Raw genomic sequence first — 20,891 nt, forward strand, 5'->3', positions numbered from 1 at the left:
CTACTGATTTACACATTGCATTATAATCATTAAGGCATCGTCATCACTTGGGTCATGAACTGCATTCATTGCGAATTGTGAAGGAATGTTGGAGACTGCCATGTCCCTTTCTTGATCATACAGGATGAAGATTGAAATCTTGGCTGAATGGTGCACCAGCAACAACCTTGTACTCAATGTCACCAAAACTAAGGAGTTGATTGTTGACTTCAGGAAAGCCAGAGGTATTCAATCTAGTGGTCATTGGGGGAAAGCAGAGGTGGAGAGGGGAGCAAATTTAGATTCTTGGGAGTCACTATCTCGGAGGATGATCTTTTTTTTTTAAATGTGTGTGTAAACTTTTTCTTTACAAAAATAAAACAACCCCCACCCCAACTCCCCCCCCCCTTTTATTTTTACAATAAAAATCCACACACCATCGGGGCTCACTTAAGTTGATCAAAAAATTCTATAAGGGGGAAGTCACTTGCTTCATACTATAGCAGCATTGATTATTGATTATTATCCTTTTTATTATTTTATTTATAATTACAATTAGGTCCCAATATGATCCAAATACAGCTGCCATATCTTAATAAATGTTGTATGTTTTTTTTTTAAATATACATTTTGTTTTTGACTTTATCAACAAACAATATCAAATTATCACATTTAAGTAATTAAATGCGAGGTAAAACACAGAATTCTGTTGACACCGTGGTTAAATGAAAAAACACAAATGCTGGGGAAACTCAGCAGGTCAAACAATGCCTTTAAGTAGCAAAAGTATAGGACCCCACCACCTGACACTTTTTTCCTTCTCTCATCCTTCCGTAGGGACCGCACCCTCCATGACTCCCTTGTGCATTCTTCCCTCCCCACCAATCACCCCCTCCCCAGCACCTTCCACTGTGGTCGTAGGAGGTGTAATACCTGCACCCACATCTCCTCCCTCACCATGGTCCAAGGTCCAAAACAGACCTTTCAGGTGAAGCAACACTTCACCTGTACCTCCACAGAACTAATTTACTGCATCTTGTACACCCTCTGTGATCTTATCTATATCAGAGAGACTGGTCACAGATTAGGAGATCGCTTTTCCCAGCACCCCTCTCCATCTACAACAAAAGTGACCTCCCTGTAGCCAACCATTTCAATTCTGAGACACACTCTCAAGCTCACAGGTCTGTCAATACCCCACCCTGACCACCTGCAGATTGAAGGAACAATGCCTCATTTTTCATCTAGGCACTCTCCAACCCCACTGAATTCCACTAAAAAGCTTTCCTTTTCCCCCTTCCACTCCCTCCACCTTTACTAGTCATTCCAGTTCCTACTTTTCTCTCACCACTTCCTGCAGTGTTCCCCCCTCCCCATCATCTCACTCCCCCCCCTCCCCCTTTTGTTCTGACATCTCTCATGTTTGCCCACACCTTGAAGGGCTGAAGCCCGAAACGTTGGTGATGTATCTTTACTTTTACTACATAAAGCAAGGGTGTCAAACTCAAATTCACGGAGGGCAAAAATTAAAAACTTGGACTAAGTCTAGGGCCGAACTAAATATTTATTGAAAATTTTCAACAACATCTGCATATTTTCTCTTCTTTCAACATAGGTAATGTTAAACTTTTTCTTATTAAAATAAATGTTTAATAATAGTTTTGGATAAACTCTTTCCAGAAGCATTAACAAATGAGAAATAAAATATTCAATAAATAATATTTCTCTATAGAGGATTTGTCAAATGTTGCTAGTGTGCTGTCGAATAGTAAAATCTGAGGGCTATTGAGAATGTGGGAGACTAACATGATTCCTGAAACAATCAAGTGGGTGACTGATTGTGGGCATGAACTATAGCAGGGTTATTTGCCATGCCCTTTTTCCATTGGTACAGATATCCTTTGATTTACACACTTTTCAAGTTTTATGCCTAATGAGCTTGTATCCAGGTGCAGGACTATTTTTAACCAGGAATATATTTATCACTGTGACATGAAACTATTGGAAGATAGTTTTATCCTGAGATTAAAGTTCATAATACTTACTCAGGCCTGTGTGCGGGAGGGCGGGGTTTGCGGGCGATCGGGTTGGACAACGACAGTGCGGGGGCATCGGCTCTCGCTGCAGGGCAGCATCTCGGCGGATCAGCGGCCCCGTCACCGTGAGTCGCGGGTCGGCCTGCGGCAGGGAGGGGGAGTGGGTAACGGTCCTGGCGAGGTCAGGCCCCCCGAGTTTCTGCCGGACCCCCCTTGACCTGCTGAGTTTCTCCCGGATCCCCCTTTGACCTGCTGAGTTTCTCCCGGACCCCCCTTGACCTGCTGAGTTTCTCCCGGACCCCCCTTGACCTGCTGAGTTTCTCCCGGACCCCCCTTGACCTGCTGAGTTTCTCCCGGACCCCCCTTGACCTGCTGAGTTTCTCCCGGACCCCCCTTGACCTGCTGAGTTTCTCCTGGACCCCCCTTGACCTGCTGAGTTTCTCCCGGACCCCCTTTTCTTTCCGTGCCGGTGTCCCAGAACCTTTCCAGGGCAGTCTCCGCGCTCAGGACCGTGCTGGGATCCTGGTCAGCGGTGGAGGAGCAGGTGAGCACGGCTAATCCCGATCCAGCCCACGCCACTCCCAAGATTGGCGGGGAGTTCCACCCTACCTGCCCGACCAGCCTCGCTCTCCACGTGTACGCCGGGCACCCGCCGCTGATCCAGTGGGAAGGCGCAGGGCGGCCAGCGCCCCCATCGCCCGGCAGAGAGCCCCAATCTTCCCTCCAGCATCCCGACTCCATCTGCAGCTCCAAGAAACGCTGTGCCACTGGGGTTCCGGGCGCTGGGAAGCGGCCTTGGGTTCCCCTGACACCGGCCAGGCCGCGCTGCGGGCACGGGGACACTACAGCGTGTTTATAAAACCACCCACCACTACTTTTCAAGGACCAGGATTTTTCTCTCTCTCACCCTGGGACACAGCAGTTACTGTGCATGCGCTATACTGGCGCAGCGGCCAGCGGGCAACCTCTAATACATTTTTGATATGATCTTGCAGGCCAAATATAATTATATCGCGGGCCAAATTTGGCCTTCGGGCCAGAGTTTGACATGTGTGACGAAAAGGAACTGATTGACCTGTTGTTTTTCCAGCATTTGTGTTTTTTCAGTAATTAAATGCGAATCATTAATATGTGTTCCAAATATGACCCCTATCCCTCTCCCCCCAAAACCCCTAATAAAGAAAAAAAGATGAAAAAGGAAAAGAGAAGGAAAGAAGAAAAAAAAGAGCTATCTAGATCTGAAATCCAATTCAACAAAGGAGTGGCCCAGTTATTTTTATCTAAATTTCAATAGAAGTAAGAAAAATAAATAGAATAAATCTTATTTATTAAGTATTCAACCCTACATTTTGTAAGTAAGGTTCCCATACCTGAAAAAAAAAACATGTTATATTTATTTCTTAAGCTGTAAATCATTTTCTCCAGGGAAACACAACTATGCATTTCCATATTCCAAAGGACTATTTCCAAGGGAGAATCAGACTTCCAGGTCACTGCAATATAATTCCTGGCCACTGCCAATGCAATTTTAAAAACTCTGATATTTCAACAGCCTCATTTTATGTTTTATGTCTGTAATTTTCCAAAAGTAAACAAATCTGGACTTAGAGGCAATTGTTTCCCAATAATTTGATTTAATAAAGCTCAAGCTTCCCCAAAAGGGTTTCAATTTGGAACATGACCAGATGGAATGTAAAAAGTACCTGTTCCTTCCCCGCATCGAAAACATCAGAAGAATTAAGATTTAATTTATTTTTTTTTGTGGGGTAAGATATAGCTGATGAAGAAAATTATATTGCACCAGCCTCTATCTTACATTAATTGTGTTGGTCATACTGTCGTAGCATCAGTTCTACCAGATCTCATCATTAATACTAATATTCAAGTCTGATTCCCATCTTTGTTTTGATTGATGAAACAACTCCCATTTAGGAGTACCCAATTGGATTAAAGAATACATAACTGATAAGAACTTCTTTGTGGTCCCCGTTCAAATAAGAATCTCCATTTCACTGCACTCTGGTGATGTCATAGTCAGACATAATTCTTCTCTAGGAAAAGCTCTTAATTGAAAGTAACAAAAGATTGTATTGTTATATATATTTATTTTCAATTGTTCAAATGACATTAATTGCTCTTGTACATAACAATCTTCTATACATCTAATCCCTTTATGGAACCATGTATGTATCAATTATTCATTTTATACCAGATACTCAAAAATGTGTTTTATTGTTGGTGTGTAGCGTCTGCTGCGACACCACTACGGAATAAAGAGCTGTTCACATGGTGTGAGGGTGAACCAGTAACTGACTTTATTATTTGAATTTCTCGTGCTGTGCACAGGGGAACACCCACTTCCAGTGACGTGTGCGCCAGCTTCCAGAAGTGATGTCAGCACGTCACAGCATCACTGGCTGGCAGTGCGCCACCAGGAAGCAGGGAGTTCCACTGGGTAACACGTGGCGTCTAACGCAGGCTTCTCCTCGGGAGTGATGGGGACCTGTGCCATTTTGAGGTGAAAGACTGGGACGGTGATTCAGCCCATCTAACTGATTGGCCTCTCAGCCTGCTACCCCCCGCCCCCCCCCCCCCCCCAAGAATCACTGCCGCCCTCTGAGAAGGTTACTGTATCATCTCTGGGTAGGCAGCCTCTACGCCTGACCTGGGGGTCCAGGGCCAGCAGGCCTAAATCCAGGTGCGGTACCTTGAGTGATTCAATTATGAATCTGTCCTGTCGGCCGCCAATGTCCACTTTATCCGCTTGCACCCTCAACCTCTGGAGGACGTCTAGGGTGCTGGACTGTGGGTAGGGAGGTTGAAGTGAATGACCCAGGGGATGGCAAGTGGGAAACCGCACACCATCTTGCCAGACGAGGCTGGTAAGTCTTCCTTCAGTGCTGTACAGATGCCTAAGAGCACTCATGGAAGTTTGTCCATCGAATTCAGGCCTTGCAGTCGACCTTTCAGGGCTGCCTTCAGGTGACAGTGGAAACACTCGACCAGGCCATTTGCCTGAGGATAATAGGCTGTGGTGTGGTGCAACTGGCTGCTGCAGAACTTGGTTAGGTCAGCCCAGAGCAAGGAAGTGAACAGTGCCCCTCGGTCCGAGGTAATGTGGGTCAGGACTACCCAAGTGGATAAAAATGCTCTGACGCATATCTCTGTGTCGCACGTGGGAAGGGGTAAGGCTTCCAGCCAACGGCTAAAACTGTCGATTGTTGTGAACAGATACCACATAACCTGGCTCACGGGGAGTGGGCCGACAATGTTCAAGTGCACACATCAGCGCTGCGCAGCTCAAAAGTCTGGAGTGGGGCTTTGGTGTGTCTGTGCACGTTGGCACTGCAAACAGGTTTTAACTCACAGAGTCACATCGCGGCGGAGGCCGTGCACACAAACTTGTTGGACAACAGGCGGACCGTGGACCTTATGGAGGGGTGGGACAGGCTGTGGATCTGGTCGAACACCTGCCGTCGCCAGGTCGTGGGTAGGATAAGTCTGGGGAAACCTGTGGATACGTTGCACAGTAGAGACAGGCCTCCTGGTGAGGAGCAGAAATTGCTGACCTTCAAGCTGGTGATAGCCATCTGGTAGGCCTGGACATCTGCGACCTCCATTTGGTCCTTGGCCATCTGCGTGATGTCAAGCCCCCGAGGTGGTGGCGATCGTGGGTCTGGATAACGCGTCGGCCACCACATTGGACTTGCCTGCAATGTGGCAAATGTCCATTGTGTACTCGGAGATGTAGGAGAGGTGACACTTTTGCCTCGCTGACCACAGATCTGAGACCTTGCTGAGTGCATAGGTGAGTGGTTTGTGATCTGTGTAGGCCAGGGGTTCCCAACCTTTTTGTTCCTCTGTACCCCTTGGGCATTTTTATAGGTTCCTGTGTACCCCTAAAGATTAAGGATTAAGGAATTTTTTTTTTTAAAGCATGACATTGTGCAATCTGACTGCAGATTACAATACCATGTATTATACAGTAGTGGTTATTCTCTCAGACCCAATGTACCCCCTGAAAAGTGCAAATGTACCCCAGGTTGGGAACCCCTGGTGTAGATGGTCAAGACCCTTCCTTCTAACATATACTGGAAGCTTCGTATCGCCCCATACAGAGCCAATAGCTCACGGTCAAATGCGCTGTATTTGAGCTCTGGTGTTCAAAGATGTTTGCTGAAGGCGGCCAGGGGGCGCCATTGTTCATTGACCCATTGCTCCAGCACAATGCCCATTGCTCTGATGCATCCGTTGTAAGGGCCCGGGGGGAGGTCGAGTCTGGGTGGGCCAGGACTGGACACGCTAGTGCCGCTTTTGTGGTATGGAACACTTCTGTGGTGTTCAGCATCCACTAGAGCGTCATGTCGCCGAGCTTGATGAGGTCAAACAGGGGTTGAATGAGGGTGGCTGCTCCTAGCGGGAAGCGATGATACAAGTTCACCATCCCCAGGAACTCCTGCTGACTTTGATTGTGCTCGGCTTGGGAAAATTCTGGATGGCCTCTACCTTGTCCGACAGCAGTGTGGCTCCCTCTGGGATGATTCATTGTCCCAGGAAATCAATCGTCTCGAGGCCAAACTGGCACTTGGCGGAATTCACTGTGAATCCGAACTGCTGCAGCCTGTCAAAAAGGTGAGTCAGGTGTGTCCGGTGTGTATTGCCATCGGGCCTGGCAATGAGGATGTCGTCCAAGTAGATGACGGGGAAGTCGAGGTCTCTACCGACCATGTCCATCATCTGCTGGAATGTCTGGGCTGTATTCTTCAGTCTCAATGGCATCCACAAGAACTCAAAGGCCAAAGGGAGTGATGATGACAGTTTTTGGGATGTCACTAGGATCTGATGTTACCCTTTGACAAGATCTACCTTGGAAAAGACTCAGCAGCTTGGAGCCTCATGGCGAAGTCCTGGACGTGTGAGATAGGGTACCTTTCTGGGACTGCAGTGTCGTTCAGCCACTGGAGCTCTTCTGTACCATGTGCAGTAGGGGGGGGGGGGGGCTTTTTGAATGGCAGATAATCCCCAGCTCCTCCATGGCTGCAAACTCAATCTTGGCTTACTGGAGTGTCTTGTGGGAGACACCAATCCCGTGAGTGCACTGGAGCCCCAGTGGTCTTAATGTGGTGCTCCACGCCATGTGGCGGTTTGGCATCGTGGAATTTGGATGCCTGTAGGGCCAGGTACTTGGCCAGTAGGCGGGCATACTCATTTTGGTCCAAAGTGTGGATTCCTAACGGCAGAAAAGGGTGTTGCTGTAGGCTGAGGTGGTACGACTGAAAAGTGGTAGCATTCACCAACTGGCATCTGGTTACGCCCACCAAAACTTCATGTGCCTGGAGGAAGTCTGCTCAGTGTAAGGCCTGTTCCACGGCCATGATTGTGCATTTCCACTTGAAAACTGTGTCTGCTGCATGCAATGTGACAAGGCGGGGCCATAGCTTGGGATGGAGGAGCCGTTGGCTGCTTGCAGTGGGAGGCCCTTGGGGCTTTGTTTGGACTTGAAACACATCTGTGGGATGAGGCTTATTTCTGCACCCATGTCGACTAGGAAGTCCCTCTGTTCGTTGGTCCGAGGTAGAGTCGGCCTTTATCGTCGAGGCCACTATCAGCGGCCAGCCTGTTTCATGTTACCATGTTTGGTTTGGCAGTGGGGTAGGAGCAAGAGTGGGGGGGGCGGGAGACACGACCACCGGGTGTTTCAGCTCCATCTGCGGTGATAGACAGTATTCGCTCTGTTTGGGTGCCCATTGCACTGTGGTTGGGCCACAGCTACTGCTGGGGGTCCCGGCGGAGTTGCTAAGATTGCATAGATGGGCTGCACGTGGATGGAGCTCTATTGTGGGGTACAGAAAAGTGTCTGGCTCCTTGGTTGTGGGGCGCTGAAATCCATGTCAGAAACTGCTGAAGTAATGTGCACCGGCAACTTGGAAAGGAACAGGTCCTTGAAGATGAAGCAGTCTATGTGTCCGTCCACTAGGGCCACCATTTTGTGCATGAGCTCAAAGGGGTTCCTAATCGCCCAGGCCCTGCATATTTAGGATACAAATGGCACATTCATGCTGGCTGAGTTCCAAGGAATTGAGGAGGAAACGTTGGAATTGCTTGTCCTTTCGCTCCATGGGAGGATTTTGCACGATGGAGTTTACTTTTGCTGCGGTGGCGGCATCCAGGGTGCTGACGACGTGCCAGAACTCAGTGTCCTCTGAGACAATGCCTCCGTAACTCGGCCAGTAACTCAGAGGGCAGCAAATGCACGCCCACCATGTTGGTCGCAGCCGTTGCGACTGTAGTGGTAGCAGCATTCTGTCACGTTTGAGTTAGGTTCCAAAAATATTGAAACTGTCAGGGTCTCCACTGTAGCATCTGCTGCGGCACCGCTACGGAATAAAGAGACGTCCACTCAGTGCGAGGGTGAACCAGTAACTGACTTTATTATTTGAATCCCTTGCGCTGCGTGCAGGGGAACACCCACTTCCGGTGATGCGTGCTCCAGCTTCTAGAAGTGATGTCAGTGTCGCATCGACACTCCCTGGCCAGTGGTGCGCCACCCAGAAGCGGAGAGTTCCCCTGGGCAATACATGGTTTAAACTGCGAGCTTCACCTCAGGAATAAAAGGGGACCCGCGCCAAACAACTGGGGCGGCGATTCGGCACGTCTAATCACGCAATTGCTCGGCCTGCTACAGGTATTTATTTTCCAGCTACAATAAAATTAACAGCCCATTTAAGATAGAAAATATTCTGCCACTCTTTTCGAAACTTTGTGCAGTTCAATTGCTACCCAAGAAGGCATGCCTCTTCCCTCAAAGAGGGAAGTAACAAATTTCATCTGGGCCACCCAATATGATATTTAAAGTTGTAAAGTTGTAATTCACCCTTATCATATTTCCAAGTTAATTTTTTTCAGAGAGATTCTAGCTAATTTATCTTTCCATAAAAATTTCTTAATTAGCTTATTCAAATTTTGAAAGAATTTCTGTGGTAGTGGTGTCGGGAGGGTTTGGAAGAGGTACTCTAGATGTGGAAATATATTCATTTTAAAACAATTCACTCTATCAATCAGTGCTATCAAGAGAATGACTCATTTATTTAAATACTCTTCAATTTTCCTTAGCAAGGGGAGATAATTAAACATATAAATTTTTAAGATCATTATCTACTCTAATCCCCAAATATTTGATCCCATTTGCCAGCCATCTAAATAGTGTATTTCCTTTGCAATCTGTGTTGTCTCCATTCGTTAAAGTTATTATTTCACTTTTAATCCAATTTATATTATAGCCCAAAACATCATATTTGTTCTTCAAGTTGTATGTATTTTTTTTCCATAGGTATGTGACTATTCATCTCAGCAGACTATCATGCTATCTGTGGAGGGGAGTCGGATTTCCAAGTAATTGCAAAACATTTCTTAGCCACTATTAAGTCTATTTTAACAAATGCAATTAGGAATTTAGTTAGTTTATTACTTATTTCAATGAAAGTTTCCCAAAAGATAAAGCTCCAGGTCACCCGTGAAGGTTACCCTTGTTATCCTTGTTAATATTTCTTGTAATATCCTGCCAGAAAGGTCTCATCTTCACGCATAATCATGTAGTATGCAAGAACCTTCCTAATTCTATCCCACACCAAAACACATTTTTGATATTTCACATCTTGATTTATGCAACTTCTGGGATATAAGATATAATTGGTGTAGGAAATTATATTGCACTAATCCATATCTTGCATTTATAAGTGATGCCATGCTATCCAAACACCAATCAAACCAATGTCTTTCCATTATTGCAACTCCTAGATCTAACACTCATTTCTCTCGATCTCTGGAAACCTGGTTTTGCACTTTAATTCTGGAGAGCATAGTAATAGAGTTATAAATTTAGGAGTATTCCGCACCCAAATCTTTTGTTCCATTTTACTAATTTCAGGTGGGGCCAAGCTCGGCCCCCAATTTTCTCTTAGGATCGATCTTAGCTGGAGAAAGCAAATAAAGTCCCATTAGCTATTCCATATTTATTTCTTAATTGTTCAAAAGTCATAAGAGATCCCTCCAGATAACAGTCATCAATATATCTTATTCTTTGTCATACCACGAATTCAATATTTTGTTACCCAGATTCATAGGCAGCCATACATTTTTATATAATATTGCTCTTTGTAATATCCCTTCATTACCCCCCCCCCCCCATATAATCATTTATTTCTTGCCATATTCTAATTGTATACACTAACATAGGGTTATTTGTCTTTTTTGTTATTAAATTACCATTCCACATAAATAAAATCCTTCACTGTTTCTTCTATTGAATTGATTCCTATTCAGGTCCAAGAATGAGGGCTGATTTCTTCAAAACATGATTAAAAAATCTTGCTTGTGCTAATAAATAATATTTCTTAAAGTCCAGAAGTCTTAGTCCTCCCAATTTATAGTCCCAAGTTAGCTTTTCCCCAATGAAATTCTTGACACTTTATTATTCCATTGAAATTGTCTTATTTAATTATTCAATAATTTAAATAATTTTTTAGGGTGTGCAATAGGTAACAATTGAAAAAGATACTGTAATCTTGGGATCTTCCTCATTTTAATACAATTTACTTTTCCCATTAAAGTAATTGGTAGGTCTTTCCATTTCTGTAAATCTCTATTTTTTTTCCCCAAAAATATAAATAAATTTATAGAAGTTCTACAAATTATTATCTGTCATTATTCCTAACTATTTGATTCCATCTGTCTTCCATTTAAATCTACTACCTTTTTGCTATCTTTCATAATCAAAAAATTTCAATGTCATTATCCCACTCTTGTCAATATTTATATGGAGTTAGATTGACAATCACTGCTCTCCTAGGAAAAGTTGAGAAAAAGTGGCAAAAAAAAATGATAAAAGTTACAGAAAGTACAAGAACGAACAATCTAAAGATACACAGAGAGATCAATATGCCACCGAAGAAAGATAAAGGCCTTACTGTAATACAAGAAACTGAACGAGAAAAGGAACAAGTAAAAGAGAGGCTTACCTTGAGAAGGGATCCTGGAGCTTTCCACAAGGTAATATCCAAAGGAGAGGGGCCAGAAGCCAGGAAGACCTTGGACACTGCTGCTCAGTGTCTCCTCCAACAATGGCCACTGACATCGAGTAAGGAAGTGACTCTGCACATGCATAAGGAGTGGCACATGTGCAGAGCACACACAAAAAAAGGACACTCACAGCTTCAGTGATCGAGACGAAGACCTAAAAAAGCAAAGGCCAAGAATGATCTACAATCAAGGAAAAAAAGCAGAGAAAGGTGCAGAAATTGACAAGATTTGGGAAAATTAAAGGAAATGAATTTGAGATTCAGAATATTAAGGATCAAATGAAGAAGGTACAAGCAGAAGCTGCTGCTAAGAATGATCAGTTAATGCAAAAAAAATTTTAGTAGATGAAGTAACATCAAGATTGTTGGACTCAGAGAAGGTGATGAAGGTCAAGGTATGAAAAAAATTCTGCAAAGATGGATACTGATCAGGCTGAATTTCAAGGAGATTTGGAAATTGAACAAGGCCATAGGGCACTGAGACCTAAACCTCAGCCTGACCAAAGTTCCTGTCCAATACTTGTCAGATTCCTTTGCTATGAAGTAAGAGAGAAGATATTGGAGATTGCAGCAAAGCATGCTAAAGAGAGACAATCACCTTTGATTTATAATGGAAATAAGATTTTCTTTTATTCAGACACAAGTTTTGAATTGTTTAAAAAAAAGAGAAGAGTTTAATCCAGTTTAAGATGTGCTATGAAAAAATAGGATATGCCTTTGTTTTGAAAGTATTGCTGTATTGAAAGTATTTGTCCTGGGTGGGAGGAATAGATTTTTTACTGAACCTAATGAAGCCAAGGTATATGCTGATTCATTGCCTGATAAAGAACAACAGGTGATTGCTGATAATTGAATGAATCATTCAAAGATTTTTTTTACTGTAACTGGAATTTATTATGTTTCAAGAGAGTTTAAAGGAGAGGAAGGTTTAACCTATAATGCACGTGATCTATTATATTTGGATAAGATCAATGGATTATTAGATGTGTTGAAAAAACTATAGTAAAGAATGGTATAGTATATTGAGTATATTAGTGGAGACCATGAAGCTGACATTGCGCAATCATGGGCACAAATGCGATATTTTTCCCATCCCGTATAGATCAGGGGATTGGAGACATTCCATCATCATGCCCCTCTAGAGATTTTCTTCACTGTCTTCTTTTCATCTCCTTATCTTTTTTTCTTTTTCGGTCAAAGCCTGGATTATCTATTAATGTAGTATGTTATACAAGTATTATTAAGGGTGAGTGAGGTGAAGTAGGGAGACGTTGGATGGACGCATGGTCTAACATTGGTGTCTAATGGCGGAGTAATTCAATTTTATTAGTATTAATGGATTCAGAATCCGATAAAGTGAAAAAGATGATCAAGTTATATGAAAAAAAATAAGTGGATGTAGTTTTTTTTAAAAAAAACAAGAAACTCATTTGTCGAAGTAGAACATGCAAAGTTAAAGAGAGAATGGGTTAGGAATGGTATGGTCTTCTTCATTTAATTCTGAAGCCAGAGGGGTAGTGATACCAATAAATAAAAGTTTACCAATTAAAATATTGGATACAACTATTGACAAAGCGGGAAGATAAGTGATGATAAAGTCAAATTTATTCAGAATGTTGGACATTAATATATATGCACCAAATACAGATGGAAAATTTATGCAAAACATTTTTATGCAATTAGCCAATGCAAAAAAGAAAATAATCTGTAAGTAATATGTGAGCACATCAATAAACTACTGTAACAGTTAAACTGTTCAGTAATGCTGTATAGTTATTTTGATGGAAAACTAATTTTCAATAGGACTTGGGGTTTTCTGGTTTAAAAGCACTGTTTTTAGAAAGCTATCAGGCTTAATATTGTTTGACCCACAACTCCTTTTTTTCTGTATGTAGCCCACAATCAAAGGTTTGGCCACCCTTGAATTAGCTGATGAGTTCAAGTCGGTAATTAACATTCATCAGTTGATATTGCTGGAATAGATGATAACTCGAGACAAGTTAGCCAATAACTTACTCTATTGCAAAAATAGAGTCTCCCCCCCCCCGAAAAACGAAAAATAGAATTTATTCACAATAAATTATTTATAAAGGGAAAACTGTTCTAAGTCCCTTGGGACCCTTAGCTTCAAATCCAAAATCCCCACTCTACATTGATACATTCATTACTTTTCTCTCAATTGTTTGATGGGCTTTGCCTCTATCTCAACCCCCCAAATGCTATAACCCAAATATGGTTTCAATTAACAAAGTAATTCATTTTAAAAATAAGTTACTCAACACACATTTATGATAGGCCACTTTTATTCCTTTTAAACTATCAACCAACTCCTCAGAGTATACCCTCTTTGATGGATCTGGCTGATTCAATTGTCAACAATGAAACTAGTCAATTCAACACCATTCAAACGAACAAATCTTTAACCATTTCATGGACAAGAAAAGAAAAGACAAATCACCAATCTTTCTTTCCAGTGAAGAACAGTAGAAAGGGATTAAATATTACCTATTCAATCAATATTTATTGCAGTTTGATCACATCATATTTTTCCCTACAACAAATTTTACACATGCTGCTACTGGAAGATCGCAACTTGAGAGCATTCTGATCACCCTACTAAGAAATAAATAAAACTTGCAGCAATACAGATCAAATTACAGACAACTGTGAAAAAAAACATATCAATGCCTGTACTTCAGGAAGTCTGAGGCGATTTGTTATGTTGCCAAATATTCTACCAAGTTTCTACAGATGCACTGTGGAAAGTATACTGACAGGTTGCATCACAGTCTAGCTTGGAAATTTGAGTGCCCAGAAATGCAGAAGGATGCATCAGGTAGCAAATACAGCCAGGTCCATCACAGGCTTCAACCTTACATTTATTGAAAACTTCTGCAAGGAGAAAATTGCAAGAGGCATTTGTGATTCCTCCTTGGTATGTGTAATGTGTGTAGCACCAACATGGTAATTGTAGAATAAAAAGAATATCAGCTTGGAATGTGGTAATCCTTTGAAGAGGTGAATGGTGACTGGTAAAAAAAAAAGTGCCCTTTTTTTGCAGACCTTACCTAGGCCAAGGGTCACAAGAGAAGACATCACAGGAGGAATGGAACAAAAATCATGTTAAATTTTGTACCCTTCAAATCCTAAGTGTGTTATCCTTTCCAATTGTGACATGCAGGCAGACTAGTGTTTACCACAGTTCAGGGCAGCCATTCGCAACCTTTTTTTAGCTATGGTCCCCCTTAGGAATCCGAAGGATTCAAGTTTAGTTGGTTTCTTCGGTACATTGCAGGCAAAATCTTCACTAGGATTCTCCTAAATAGAATAATACCTAGTGTCGCCGAAAATGTTCTCCTAGAATCACAGTGTGGCTTTCGCGCAAACAGAGGAACTACTGACATGGTCTTTGCCCTCAGACAGCTCCAAGAAAAGTGCAAAGAACAAAACAAAGGACTCTACATCACCTTTGTTGACCTCACCAAAGCCTTCGACACCGTGAGTAGGAAAGGGCTTTGGCAAATACTAGAGCGCCTCGGATGCCCCCCAAAGTTCCTCAACATGGTTATTCAATTGCACGAAAACCAACAAGGTCAGGTCAGATACAGTAATGAGCTCTCTGAACCCTTCTCCATTAACAATGGCATGAAGCAAGACTGCGTTCTCGCACCAACCCTCTTTTCAATCTTCTTCAGCATGATGCTGAAACAAGCCATGAAAGACCTCAACAATAAAGACACTGTTTACATTCGGTACCGCACGGATGGCAGTCTCTTCAATCTGAGGCGCCTGCAAGCTCACACCAAGACACAAGAGCAACTTGTCCATGAACTACTCTTTGCAGACGATGCCGCTTTAGTTGCCCATTCAGAGCCAGCTCTTCAGCGCTTGACGTTCTGTTTTGCAGAAACTGCCAAAATGTTTGGCCTGGAAGTCAGCCTGAAGAAAACTAAGGTCCTCCATCAGCCAGCTCCCCACCATGACTATCAGCCCCCCACATCTCCATCGGGCACACAAAACTCAAAACGGTCAACCAGTTTACCTATCTCGGCTGCACCATTTCATTGGATGCAAGGATCGACAACAAGATAGACAACACACTCGCCAAGGCAAATAGCGCCTTTGGAAGACTACACAAAAGAGTCTGGAAAAACAACCAACTGAAAAACTTCTCTCCTAGTGACTGCATAAAAACCAAAATACATTTTCAGTCTGTGCCCTCCATGAGGAGGGGCATACGACCCCCTTTAAGTATAGCTGGTCTAGGGTCTCAAAACTAATGAGGGTAGCTCAAAGAGACAAGCTACTAAAGAATTGATAAAAGGAAGAACTTGAGCAAATAGAACACTGGAAGAAAATAACAAGAAAGATTCAACAATTTAGAATGAGGCCCCATCAAGTAAAATCAGCACCATCAATAAATAGGAAAGGGACTGGCTGCAGACAGTTTAATCAGGAGGGAATAAAAATAAGCTACTCCTTTGTTTGTTGGACTTAGAATTGTCCAAGTGTTAAAGATTCAGTGTTAACAAGGGGCAGAGAGTCCCATAAGTATTTTTCTCCTTGTGGAAAACCATTGTTATGTATAATTGTCTGGTCAGGTACATCTATTGGTCAGTTGTATCTGTGGCTCCTCCCCACAGGCTTCTGTATAACCCCCTCTTCAGCTCAGTGAAGGACAACCAAACAGTATGGAGGTGCTTGTTTTCTTAAGTTTTACTACAATAGTCTTTTGAGTAATTGATGGTGCGTCAATTTTATTCACTTAAAGTGGCAGATCCTCAAGGCAGAAATGCTGGAAATCAACCCTCAATCACCAGAGGAATCTACCAACATTGAGCTCCGGCTGCGTTGCTTTGAAGCATTCCAGCAGGCCTCTTCTACCATTGCGCAATCGGAGACTGACAAACTGCCAGCGCTGCACTCCTAAGTCAGCATCCTGGTGTACTCCATGATCAGGGACACTACAACATATCAGGAAACCATGGACATTCTCAAAGGACAATACCTGCGTAAAATCAGTGTTATCACTGCTAGACACCCCCTAGTGACTCAAAAACAACAAACCGGTGAGTCCAACACTGAATATCTTCGGCCCTGCGAGCACTCATCAGGGCCTGTGAATGCAAAGCCATGTCCGCTATGGAGTACACAGAGGACATCTATGTTGTGGGGATCAGGTCAAACTACGACCGACAGAGATTCCTGGAGCAAGAGACACCCAGTCTGCAGAGAGAAGTTGAGCTGAGAGGTACGCTGGAGGTGGATCTCCAGAACATGAAGGCTTATATGTCCGCCTCGTAGTTACCCTAGGTGCCACCATCTTGGGACACACCACCACCCCCTCACTCCGCAAACGACTCAACCATAGCAGCAGTGCTCCGTGACCATCAGGAACTCATTAGAGATAGTCAACATGGTTTTGTGCGTGGTAGGTCGAGTTTAATCAATCTTAGATTTTTTTCAAGGATGTTACCAGGAAAGATAATGAAGGAAAGGCTGTGGATGTTGTCTATATGGACTTTAGTAAGGCCTTTGACAAGGTCCCACAGAGGAGGTTAGTCAGGAAGGTTCAGACACTAGGTATTCATGGTGAAGTACTGTAGTGACTGGATTTGACAATGGCTGGACGGAAGAAGCCAAAGAATAGTGGTGGATGATTGCTTATTTAAATGGAGTTGAATTGATGAGTTTCATTGTTGACAATTGAATCAGCCAGATCCATCATAGAGGGTATACTCTGAGCAGTTGGTTGATGTTTTTAAAGCAATCAAAGTGGTATTATCATAAATGCATGTTGAGCAACTTATTTTAAAATGAATTACTTTGCTAATACATCTGCAGCAATGAAACCATATTCGGGTGACAGCATTTGAGGGGTTTAGACAGAGGCAAAGCCCCTCAAACAACTGAAGAAGAGTAATGACAAGATAGTGGTAATGGTATAAATGGAAATGAATGCAACAATGTAGAGTGCAGATTATGGATATGAAGCTAAGGGTGGGAAGAGACTTAGAACAGTTTTCCCTTTGTAAGTAATTTATTGTGAATAAATTCTATTTTTCAGGGGGGGGAAAACTATTTTTGCAATAGTCATTAGCTAACTTGGCTCGAGTTCTGAACATCTTTTCCAGCAATATCAACTGATGAATGTTAATTACCGACTTGAACTCATCAGCTAATTCAAGGGTGGCCAAACCTTTTGATTGTGGGCTACATACAGGAAAAAAGGAGTCGTGGGCCAAACAATATCAAGCCTGACAGCTTTCTAAAAGCGCTGTTTTTAGAGCAGAAAATCCCACGTGCTATTGAAAATTAATTTTCCATCAAAATAACTATACAGCATTGCTGAACAGTTTAACTGTTCACATTACAGTAGCTTATTGATGTGCTCACATATTACAGTAGGCATTTCTGTATCTGCTGCCCCTTATTTTAAATAAAGGTCAAGAGAAAAGAACTGGCTTTCTAATGTTTCACTTGGAATAAGAGAAACAAAAAGGAACTCTGCAGTGACCTGAAAGAAAGAGGTTATCATCTGGAGAACCCTAAAGGGGCAAGTTTCATCAGCAAGACACTGAGATGACTGATGGAAGTACATCAGTTGTGGATGCCTTGGAACAACACATCTCTCTCTGAAAACCAAGAAGAATCTTCCTGAGCAGTAACCATTTACCTTTCGAGCACCAAAGTCTGGTGAACTTTATACATGTTAAATTCTGTGCACAGTATAAGAATTGCCTGAAACCAGTGAACTTGGAAGAAGGAGAAGTGAGATTGGACTGTGAACCAAAGAACTTTTCTGAATTTACACACATATTACATATACACAGGGCCAGTTTTAAGCCTATTTGACCAATTTGATCAAATTGGGCCCCACGCATGTGTTTGAGCCCAGGCCTTGAGCACTGTGACGGACTTTGTTTAAACTGGTAAAAAAATAATACCATCGGCCTTATAAACTGAGGGATTTGTCAGTGAACTAGTGAAGTTATTGCCCTTAATTGATCGTATTATCTCAGTGAAATATTTTTAGGAAATATGTCTTCAATTAAACTACTGGCTATAGGTCTCCTTTCTCTCCCTAGCCAAAAATTTCATGTTTTGTATTCATTTCACCCAGTAAGATAGATGTATTCCAGAGCTGATGAAGCATCTCTTGTTATTATCAAGATCAAAACAGGCTATAGGCTAATCAATAAGAGAACTTGTACTTTAATATGAGATTGAGATAGTGTCATGCTATCCCAGGGCCAAGCCTTTAGCCTAGGCTTAAGCAGTTAGCCTGAACGTAAATAGCCTAGGCCCTAAGCGTAGAATTTCTGACAATGTTAGTAATCATAGATGGAATTGGTTAGGATATTCGGGTCTTGTAGAGATGAATAACCCCGAAGTTAGATTAGTTTAAGTTAATCTTTACTAGGCTAGGTCGCTGTGGGGGTTATAACATCTTTACGAGCTGGTTTACAAGGTTATTCAGCTATAGGGGCATGTACTGTACATCTCGGGGTTATTCATCTTTACAAGATCCAGATATTCTTAGCAAGGCTGCCTCTATCATTGTTTTATAATTTTGCAGTAGTTTGATTTAGTATCAAAATAGTACGAGGCTACTGTTACTAACTATGCTATTGCATTGCCAGAGCTTAATATAGCCTATTTCATGTTTTTGGTGATTAGGAACAGGGGCAGTTTAGCTTGACTATGCGGAAATTGTTTTCTTCAGGGGCTAATTTCGTCCATTATATGCATCAGTTTTTCCGCTAATTTTCTAGCCAAATATCTAGCGCTAGACATTTGAATAGAAAATCAGCTAAACAAAATGGCAAAATTAAAGTGTGTCCCCCAAGTTCTGGAATGTAACCTTAACTAACTAACCAACCTAACTGTTACTAAAAAAGGCAATTCTTACCTTATTCGAAGTTGTCATCATTCAACAAATCCAGAATCGGTCGTTTGTTTTGCTGTTCTGTGGCGTTCACAAGTTGAGAGTTGGGTGTGTTGTTCCAAGGTCAGCAGTTGACGTTGGAACAACGTAAAGCTAATGAGCAAAATGACGTGGGATAGATGTTGGTTTCTTACATTGTACCAACGACGATGACAACATTGTTCCACAGTTGGAACAACGTAGACATGTTATCAGGGATGTCGAGTCCAATTTTATAACAAATTACTAACGTCAAGTGTGTAATTTTAAGTCTAAACATTTTAAAATATACCTTTTACCTTAAAAATATAGCCCAGAGAATTAGCAGCTTAAAATTTACATGTCATTTTACATGGCAAGCACAAGCAAAGATAGAGACAAAGGGCGTTAAGTATTTAAGCGGCAACCAGAAACGAGCACTGGCCAAGGCTAAGGTACCTGAAAATGAAAATCATGGAGGTGCTATCACAAAATTCCTTGTCACTCCATCTTTGAAGCGCCCATGTATTGAGGATGAACAAAAACAATTCAGAAGATGACAATACAGCCTTGAGTCCAATTACAGTTGATGAATACAATGATGAAATTGATAACAAGTTAGAAAAGGATGACGCAGCTGTGAATCAAATTGAAGATGATCTCAATACACCAGAAGACAGTGCCAAAGTGGAAAGTCCACTTATAGCCGAAAAAGATCAAGACCAAACATCACGCAATGATGGATCATCCATGAGTACAGTTGTAATTAACATTTATGATGACCCAGCCAACTGGCCAGTATACATAAATCAAGATGCAAGAGATTATTTAACAATGAAAGGTCCTCCTATTCAAGTGAACAACTTTCCACGAAATGAAAAGGGATTGTGCTTTTCAAAGTTTCACTGCAAGAGGAAACTTTCAAATGGGGAGTGTGTTAAAAGACCTTGGATTAGACTCTCAGTCTGCTGATAGAATTTATTGCTTTTATTGTAAACTTTTTAGTACGAACACAACCAATGCATTATCAACAAGTGGATTCAAGAAATGGTCTAATCTTCATACAAGTTTGTGTGAGCATGAAAATTCTAAAAACCATTTGGAAGCCACATGGAGTTTCTGGGAGTTACACCAAAGACTTTGTAGTGGACAGACAATTGACAAAGAACTTGAAATAATCATCAATGAACATGCAAAGCACTGGCAGCAAGTATTCAAAAGGCTCGTAGCAATAGTGCAGATTCTTGCTGAGAGAAATCTAGCATTTAGAGGAACAGAGGAAAAAGTTGGTAATGAGAGTGCACACAATGGAAACTTTTTAGGACTTGTTGAGGTGTTTGGAAAGTTTGATCCTGTCCTCGAAGAACATTTGCGAAAAGTCAAAACCCACGAAATTCATAATCACCATTTAGGAAAAGGTACTCAGAATGAACTACTGGACATTATGGCTACAGCTGTTTTGAATGAGTTACTGAAACACATAAAAGCAGCTAAGTACTACACCATAATTTTAGACTGCACACCTGATATTTGTCACCAAGAGCAAATGTCTCCAACAATCAGGTATGTGACTGATGGTAACTTGGCTCCTTCAGGTGTTTATATTTCAAAGTTTATGCAGGTTCAAAGTAGCACAGGAGAAGATTTATATAAAACATTATTAAACACACTGAAGGAATTAAATTTAGAGGTGAAGGACATTAGAGACCAAGGCTATGACAACAGTAGCAACATGAAAGGTCATGCATCTGGAGTACAAGCACGACTGTTGAAGGATAATTCAAGAGCTTTCTTTGTACCCTGTGCATGTCACAATTATAACCTTTTACTTGGAGATGTAGCCAAGTGTTGTCCAGATGCTATAACATTTTTTGGGATCTTGCAAAGGATCTA

General features: G+C 42.1%; 1 protein-coding gene across 7 annotated transcripts in view; it reads right to left on the reverse strand.

Annotated features, from left to right (window-relative positions):
- The window catches only part of LOC138739266 (ubiquitin carboxyl-terminal hydrolase 35-like), a 151,259-nt gene that overhangs the window by 109,397 nt on the left and 20,971 nt on the right, over positions 1 to 20,891 (reverse strand). For 4 of the 7 annotated variants that reach the window (XM_069890986.1, XM_069890991.1, XM_069890987.1 and 1 more), the window contains exon 3: positions 3,979 to 4,078. The exons of 2 other annotated variants lie outside the window; for them this stretch is intronic. The gene's annotated coding sequence lies outside the window, so the exon portion shown is untranslated. Of the gene's footprint in view, positions 1 to 3,831; positions 3,937 to 3,978; positions 4,079 to 20,891 lie in introns of those variants that run through there. One more of the 7 variants, XM_069890990.1, reaches the window with a different exon arrangement.

Source organism: Narcine bancroftii, chromosome 7, assembly GCF_036971445.1.
Source record: "Narcine bancroftii isolate sNarBan1 chromosome 7, sNarBan1.hap1, whole genome shotgun sequence".
NCBI classification, from domain to species: domain Eukaryota; kingdom Metazoa; phylum Chordata; class Chondrichthyes; order Torpediniformes; family Narcinidae; genus Narcine; species Narcine bancroftii.